This window comes from Belonocnema kinseyi, chromosome 8 (genome assembly GCF_010883055.1).
Source record: "Belonocnema kinseyi isolate 2016_QV_RU_SX_M_011 chromosome 8, B_treatae_v1, whole genome shotgun sequence".
NCBI lineage: Eukaryota > Metazoa > Arthropoda > Insecta > Hymenoptera > Cynipidae > Belonocnema > Belonocnema kinseyi.
The window spans coordinates 118,739,207-118,747,551 of NC_046664.1; the positions used below are offsets into that span (position 1 = coordinate 118,739,207).

The window sequence follows — 8,345 nt, forward strand, 5'->3', positions numbered from 1 at the left end:
TTTCTTGCGAAGATAGTAGTGTTTGATCAAAACTCGAAACTCAGATTTTTCCATATTAAAAAAAACTCGGAGGTTAGTCGCTTCTCAGCGCTGTAACTTATAAATGCGTAAACGTAAATGGCTGAATTTTTTGACAGGCTTCATTTGAAGGATCAAGCTCGACGAAAATGGTTCACATTAGTGAATACTAATGCCATCTATTAGAATTTTCAGGTACTTATCATACTGCCTAGTATGTCCATTGTGATTTTCTCATGCTGCTGCGTCGGCATTTCCGGAATGACTGCTTCAACTTTGGGGTGAATTCGGGTTAGTTTTTCACGTTGGCATGCTTGACATTTTTTAACGAATTCGATCACGTCTTTCTCCATATTTTCCCATGATGTTTGTTAGCGTAGTCTCTTGATTGTTTTATTTTCTCCAAAGTGACCAGTGGCCACGTTTCCGTGTGATTCCCTCAACAGGTTTTGTTTCTCTTCTTCACTCAATTTTTTATTAAGTCGTTCGCACGGCAAAAACATATATTCTGTGAATTTTGTCTGTAATAGAAAATTCAAAATATCTCCGATGCGTTCACGTTCCGTGATTTTTATCAAGGGATCCTCCATATGAAATTTAAGTATGTGCCAGGTTTTGTTTCTGGTGAAATCTTTAATTTTTATGTAGAGGAGTTTGACCCATTTTCATTCGTCATAGTCTAGTAACTGGATTCTTAGCAAAGATAAAATGTTTTGCTTGCTAATTTTAATCCAATTCTTTCCGTTGGCAACAGGTTTTACTTTGAATTTACTAGGCAGGCGATTCCTTTCCAGTTTGCATTACGATTTTGAATTTCCTTTTTATCCGTCGGTTCATGATCTCGCAATCTTTCAGAAATTGGTTCATTATCTTCGCCTGATAATGATAATGTATCAATCTCGTCAACTTCTTGAGATTCATCTACTTGGTTGATGTTGGCATTCTCTTCCGATTGTTCTGAGAGATTTTGATCTTGAATGGGGTGCATTCTCGAAAGCGCGTCAGCTGCCGTATTTTCCTTCCCTTTTTTATACACGACCTTGCATGTGTATGCTTCCATCTGAAATCTCCACCTCATTAACCTGGGTGAAACGTCCTTTACGTTAAAAAGCCATGTCAAAGCTTGATGGTCCGTTAGTATTATGAATTAACGTCCGAGAAGATATTGACGAAACCGCTTAACTGCCCAGATAGTTGCTAATGTTTTCTTTTCGGTAGTGGTGAAATTTAGCTCAGGTTCATTTAGAGTTCTAGATATGTAACAAACTGGGTGTTCCTGTTGCGATAAAATTACGGCTAGTCCAACATTACTTGCGTCGGTGGTCAAAGTAAATGTGCCCTTGAATTCGGGATATCTTAATACCGATTCAGAGCAAAGAGCAACTTTCAATATTTTAAAACTTGTTTCGCAAGATGTCGTCTACTTAAAGGTACGATTTTTCTTTGTCAGTGCTGTTAAAGGTTTAGCTATCGTAGAGAATTTTTTAATAAATTTTTGGTAATATCCAGCTAGTCAAAAGAAAGACATAACTTCTTTTTGTTTCTCAGGTCTTTTGAAATTTTTGAAAGCAGATAATTTGTATGGGTTTGGTTTCACTCCGTTTTCCGTGATCACGTGTACCAGATATTCTAATTCCGTCGAAGAAACTCACACTTGTCTGGTTGAAGTTTAAGTCCAGTAGCCCGTAAACGTTCAAATAAGATAACTAGATGTTCGTTGTTTTCTTCGAGTGTGTTACCAAAGACAACAATGTCGTCCAGATAAGCAAAGCATAATTTTCCTAACAGTCGTCTTAATGCTGTATCCATCATTCTTTGAAATGATGTAGACATCTTGATCTGTTTTTTCATTTAACTTCCTAAAATCAATTAAAAACCTCAATTTAGGTTTTATCGACGCTTCGCGTTTTTTCGGGGCTACCCAAAAGGGTGAATTAAATGGTGAGTTCGAAGCCTCTATTATTCTCTTAGTCAATATTTCATTTACCTGATTTGAAATTTCTTCTTTGTGGCATTCCGGATGTCGTGGTCGACGTATGTTAATATTTGCTTCGTCTTTTAGGGTGATTTTATGTGATGCGAGACTTGTGCAGGGTAGGGGATCTCCTTGCAGTGAGAAAATGTCCTGATCTATCTTTTGCTATATTTTGAATCTGTATTCTGTGTTCATCTTCTATGTATTCAAGCCTCAAATTTCCGTTTAATAATTTCAATCTAGCATTTAATTCATTCTGCGTAATGTAAGTTATACGCTCCTCTCGTTCTTGGGCGACATTGATAGACTTGTACTTTATCTCTTCATCACTTTAGTAAGTGTGCTGTAGTTAGTAGTTAGTAACGAAACCGAATCAGACTTGAGATTACTCAAGTCTGATTTGGTTTCGTAACTAAGGGGAATCATAACCTGTGAGTCAACAATACGGTAAATGGAATTTGGAATGTAGGGATTATCTTCTATGAGAATGTTCCCCTGATTTTTGTTTGTTTTCACGCTTATCATTTTTATGGTGTTTTTGGGGATAAGGATACCATCGTACTCCAAGGGATAGACCTTATCATCGAGCTGGAGGGAGCTGTTTGACAAGTTGAACTGATAAGAGTATAGAAATAGCGTTTTGATGATGCCTTTTTTTGGTACAATTACAAAGATATGTTCTTGCTCTTGGAACTTAAACTTGGTGACTTCGTTTGTTCGGTGCTTATCATTTTCCATTAAAAACTTTTTGTTCATTTAAATTCTCTGGTTTTACAGGTTTGGTTGCTCCGTGTAATTGTCCTCTGATAGAATATAATCTTCCAGATATTGCTGATAGTCTGTCTCCGATTCCATTTCCTTTTCTTTGATATCTTCTTCCGTTTCTTCTTGGAGATAATTCACACGATTCGGAGGTCGACTTACCGAGGCTTTCGTATGAAAATTTTTCTGTTTGGAGAAACATTGAGTGTGTGCAGGGATTTTGCAGTGACTGCAAAATAAATTGATTCTCTGCTGAAAGGGTATGTTGTGATTTAGAGGATTGTTTAATGAAGGGTATTTTTGTTTATTTAATTGGGAGTTTAAGGTTTTAAAAGGAGATTTATTGACAGTTGTGCGAATTGGTATTTGGGGCTTAATCGTCTTTTTGGATTGGCGAATTTTACTTCTTTCCGTTAACCAGACTTCGGATTGGATTGCCATTTGTTGTGCTTCTCTAACATCGCTGGAATTTTTGCTTGAAACTCGGCCTGAAAGTTCTTCTCTTAAATTCATGATGTATTTTTTTAGAACTGTTTGCTCTTCATTTTTTATGCAAATTTCTCGTTCATGTGTTAAGGGATTTTTCGACTGAACATCATACAAAAGTTCGTGCATTCTTTGGTTTGAATCGTGCATTGAAATTCTGCGTACTTTCCCCAGCTCCTTGAATTACTTGTGAGAGTTTTGTGCGATGAGTTTCTAGTGATCCGATAGTTCCAAAATTATTTCTAAGAGCTTTGAAAAGATCATGATAACCCTGAATTGATAAGAAACGAGTAGATTTTTCCGCTTCTCCTTCTATTTTTTCTGCAATGATCCAGTCTAATAAAACACCTCGATTCGAGCACTGTGATTTGATTCTAACTACAAGAGCGATGAAGGGTTCCACTCCCATATCGTCTTGTCCGTTGAATTTTTTAATTAATTTGACTGCGTCTCTCGCAGGCATAGTTCCTCTTGTAGGGTTGACTTCAGTGGGAGTTGTTACTCTTTCGTTCGACAACCTTTGTAGAATCCTAGGATCAATTGGTTCAGATTCTACATGCAACGCATCATCGTTACATGCTCGAGATTCATCATCGTTCCCCCTTTCGCTTTCGTCCGAAGTATCCAAATCCAAATTCTTTGCTAAAGAGCGAATTTCCTCTGTACGAGTATTTATCGCGATTTCCATGTTTGACATCCGGTCTGATAATTTTTGTAGCATGCCGATTATATCTGCATTTGTAGCTACTAGGGGGGTATTTTCCATGTGTGAAGATGGATTTTTCTTAATTCCGTCTGCCATAACTTCTTTCTTCTTATTATTGTGTGTTTAGTAGTGTTCCTAATTTTGAGTTTCCTACTTATGTTAACAGATGTCGGGTGGTATGTCGCGCAGCGTTATCTATTCTCTATATCGTTTGTTACAATGAAATACTCACGTACGCGTATGGTCCGTGGCGAAGTCAACCCTCTAGCCAGTTACTATTTTCTAATTTAAATTCACTATTTGAAACGAAAGTGCTACAACTTTCGCCAAATATTATGAATGAATCGATGAACGTTTTTGAATGAAAGGTCTAGTCTCGCGTAGTCGACTAGCCTTACGAGGTTTTAGAGAGTCGTTACAGAACACTCCTTTTTCTTAAAAAAATTTTTTTTTTCCTTTTCTTTTTACGCACTTGCGATTACCCGTGAAGATTGTTGGTGGCTGCTTCAGTAGATCTACTCGTTCTGGTGAGCCGTGGGTTTTAGAGTCCGTAAATTCTGCAATTCCAACGACGCCAACTTGTTTGGGTGACGTCTCGCCTTTTATCCTAATTTTCTAGACAAGAAATCACTGTGACCCTACTTAGTTCAGCGCAGTACGTATTTTCTTGATTTTAATTCCTTTACAAAACAAGGTTCTTATGGATACTTTTTTGAGAATGACGTATTAATCAAAAGTATCCTGGCATGGGTCGCCAATTTATGTGACAATGTCAGGATTTTTGTCCTGACACACATTCGTAGACCTGGTCAGATAGTTTATCTGTCAGACAAGGAATGAATCTGGAGCCCAGGCCCTGCTGGGACGGTCCCACGATGAAAGCATACACTCTACTGCCTTTATCATATAAAAAGGGAGGAGATGATATTTTTCTACTCTTCGCCTGCGAAACTGCTCTGTTTTAGAAGAATGCGCTTACAAAGCTAAAACATTTTGACCTATTCTTTCTAGCTTCACATGATGAGAGTGAGTAGAGTGAATCTACCTGAGAGAGTATCTTTAGCATATACTCTGAGATTTCGATCGATAGGGTGTTTATGAAGATTTTCTTACCTTTATGATATTTTAGGTTAATACTATATTTATTTATTAAATATGAAAGTGGTTGCAATTTAAGTTAATTGAAATCAATCCACAAGGCAGCGTTCCTATTGCTTTCAATTGCGAATTGTTATTGCAACATTTTTGATTATGGGCTATGTTTTGTGTTTACAGTGTATATATGTAGATAAAGTGTTACAATTTATTGTAACACTTCTTTTGTCCTACAATATGTCAATGAAAATTCGTAAACTATCATGTTTGACACTTAAAGCTCTGCTATTATTGTAAAAAATCTGTTTTGTGAAGTATAATTTTCATAATTTACCTTCAATGATATTAATTAAAAATAATCATTGTGTGATAACGAATCGACGATAACTGACCCGATGTGGCATATAATGAATCCGATTAAAATCAGTTGTTTTCAGAAGTTTACTAATTTTAACAGTAAAAATACTATAACTGAAGTTATCCTACCGATAAAAATCTCAGAGTATATGCTAAAGATTCTCAAGGCTCTGAGAAGCTCTGAGAAATTCTCCGCAGGTACTCAGGTAGATATAGCTAAAGGTCCCGGTAGCTCGTTTAAATGTTTTGAAGGCTTTAAAATGTCTTTTCTGGGATGGAAATAAAAATGCGATAATAAATAACAAACACAGGCTATATCAATAGAGTAGCCGACACTCAAGGGTCCTTGGTTAAGCTTTTGGATTAAAATTTAGAAGTACATTTTTTTGAATTTCGTAGTTAACAGCCTAAAACATAATAATTTGGAATCTACGGGTTTCGATGATTTCAGATATCTAACTTTTTTTTCAACTTTTAAAATTGGAATTAATACAACGTTTCTCGTAAATGGAATGAGATACGCCAAAAAAGACAACATTTTTTTAATTCAAGTAGAAAAATGTATATTAGTATATAAGTTATAATTATGAATAAGTATAATGAGAAAATTCATTAATTAAAAAAAAGAGTTAATTATTTGAAGAAATATTTAAAAAGGGAGAGTCGGGTTAGCGACTGCCAACTGCTGTAAATAACTCTGCCCGCCCGGTACGTGACGAATACAAAAGGACCATTATATTACCGTCGCATCACCCTTAAAAGGACCGATAAAAGGACCTTGAAAAGGACCCAAATCTCTCTGACTATCTTTGAGACTAAATCATTCCAATCGAACCTGCAGAGAGTCTCAAACCGGCCAGGCTATTTCGCCTAAGAATACTCTAAGATTTCTATTGGTAGGGTAATCAGTTATACAGTAACTGCAGTGAATCAATTATAAACTTATAATAAATTGTTAGAGGAACAATTTTTAATTAAGATTTTATTCATACTCCAATATTATTTGTAATATTGAAGTATAAACAAAAGTTTAATTGAAAAGTTATAAAATGGTTAAAGCGATTACTATTATGCATATAACAAACAATTTTTTTTTCAAACTTGCCAAGTTTCAGTTAAGAAAGAAATCTATAACACATGCATTTTCTAAGTAGCAGTTTATTTTCATTGAATTCCAAAAACTGACTTATATTTCATAAACCAAATTTTAATAAATACATGTTATATACATCCTTGTCCATCTTATGATAATTAATCATTTGAATGACTAGAATTGTTTTTAATGTCCATTTTGAATTCCGCGCCAACTCCGCGACCCTATCGTAAGCACAGTAAAGTATGGCGCCCAAATTGGTAGCAGACGACGAAAATGCGTTGTACTTGTACCATGATAATTTTGGAGAGAAGACAAAATGTTGTGAAAATCCAAATAATAATTAGGGTACCTTTTCACGGAGACCTGTATTAAATTAATTTTTGATTTAATTTGACACATCGACTTTGTATCTAGGTTATCAACCAATGCAATTTGCTAGAAATAAATCCTATGAAAAATATTAATTCCAAAATTAATTCAAAACAGGCCTCCGCCAAAAGGTTTCCTTAGCTCATTTTCAAAAATATGATTGAAATATATTTCAACCAGATTTACAAATGAGATGATGGATGCAACAACTCAACAAGCGCTCGAAACCGCGTAGAAGTATTGTCCACTCGGAAAAATCTATCGATAAAAAAAATTGGCCGAAACATAAAATAAAATATACTTTCGTCTTCAGCTTGCCCGGCCAACAAATGTGTCTTATAAAACTTTTTCATTCGATAATTATATAAGTAATGACTGTAAACAACGCACTTTGTTTAAAAAGCAAATATGTTTGTTTTTATTAAATAGCTAATTGATTCTGAACAAAAACCACGTTTCGCCAAAGTCGACCAGTGAGAAAATCATCGAAAACGTATTAGTTGAAATAACCGAACGTGTCCTCGGGTTGCGTATAGAGGGTCCCTGTACCCAGGGTTTCTGCTGAATATGGTTACAAAAATAAATAGGCAGTCGCGGACAATTGTCCAGGGGTGGCCCGCAGGAATAAACCCACAAGCGGAGGTGTGAAAACCGTGCCGAAAGCTGAATGGCACCTGGGTGAGGTGTCTAGAACGGTGACTCTGGGATGCCGGGCGACCTCTCAGAGAACGCAGCCTTATCCTTGCATGCGGGGCTGAATCACGACTTGCTAGAGTGCTACGATGCGAGTGTGGCACCTGAACGGGGTTACATGGCACGGCTGCATGCTCTGTGGTGCGAGAAACACCCGGAGCTATCGCACTTTTTGCAGCAACGTCTGCGAAACCATGCTGAACTATTACGTAAAAGGGGCTATGTAAGCGGAACGCCTACTCTACCACAGCTGGAACAAGCCGGCAACAGAGAAAGAGGGGTGACACTAAGTACAACCATGGGCAGGCATCCAATAAATGAAGAGCGATGCTTTACGACCCGAAGAAAGATCAACACCAAGGTTTCTCTCAAGCCTAAAGATCTAGCTGAAATGGATGACGAGCTTCGTGGACATTTTTCCGTAGAACCCGACCTCTGGACTATCAATTATTGTGTGAATAATGCAGCGAGAGCTTTGGCCGATGCGAACCGTAAAACAAAACCAACGGTTGATCATAAGACCAAGAGATGAATGCATCAACTTGCCATAAAGATAGGCTGGGAAAGACAGTACGCGTCCCGCATTCAGTGTGTGATTGACGCGAACTCCAGACCCGTTATCACACACTTAACAAGTCAAAGCTGCTGACCATGAGGCAGCATATTGTTGAGAGAATACGGATACTATCTTTCGCAGGCAGTCCCGAATCAAAAATCAAAAATTCCTGTTTTGCAACAAAAAAATCGAGACCCTACCCACTTGATAAGCCGAAGAAACAAAGAAGTTT

General features: G+C 37.0%; 1 protein-coding gene across 1 annotated transcript in view; it reads left to right on the top strand.

Annotated features, from left to right (window-relative positions):
- LOC117179013 (beta carbonic anhydrase 1) overlaps positions 1–8,345 on the top strand; it is a 544,277-nt gene that overhangs the window by 534,965 nt on the left and 967 nt on the right. The gene's annotated exons all lie outside the window — the stretch shown is intronic.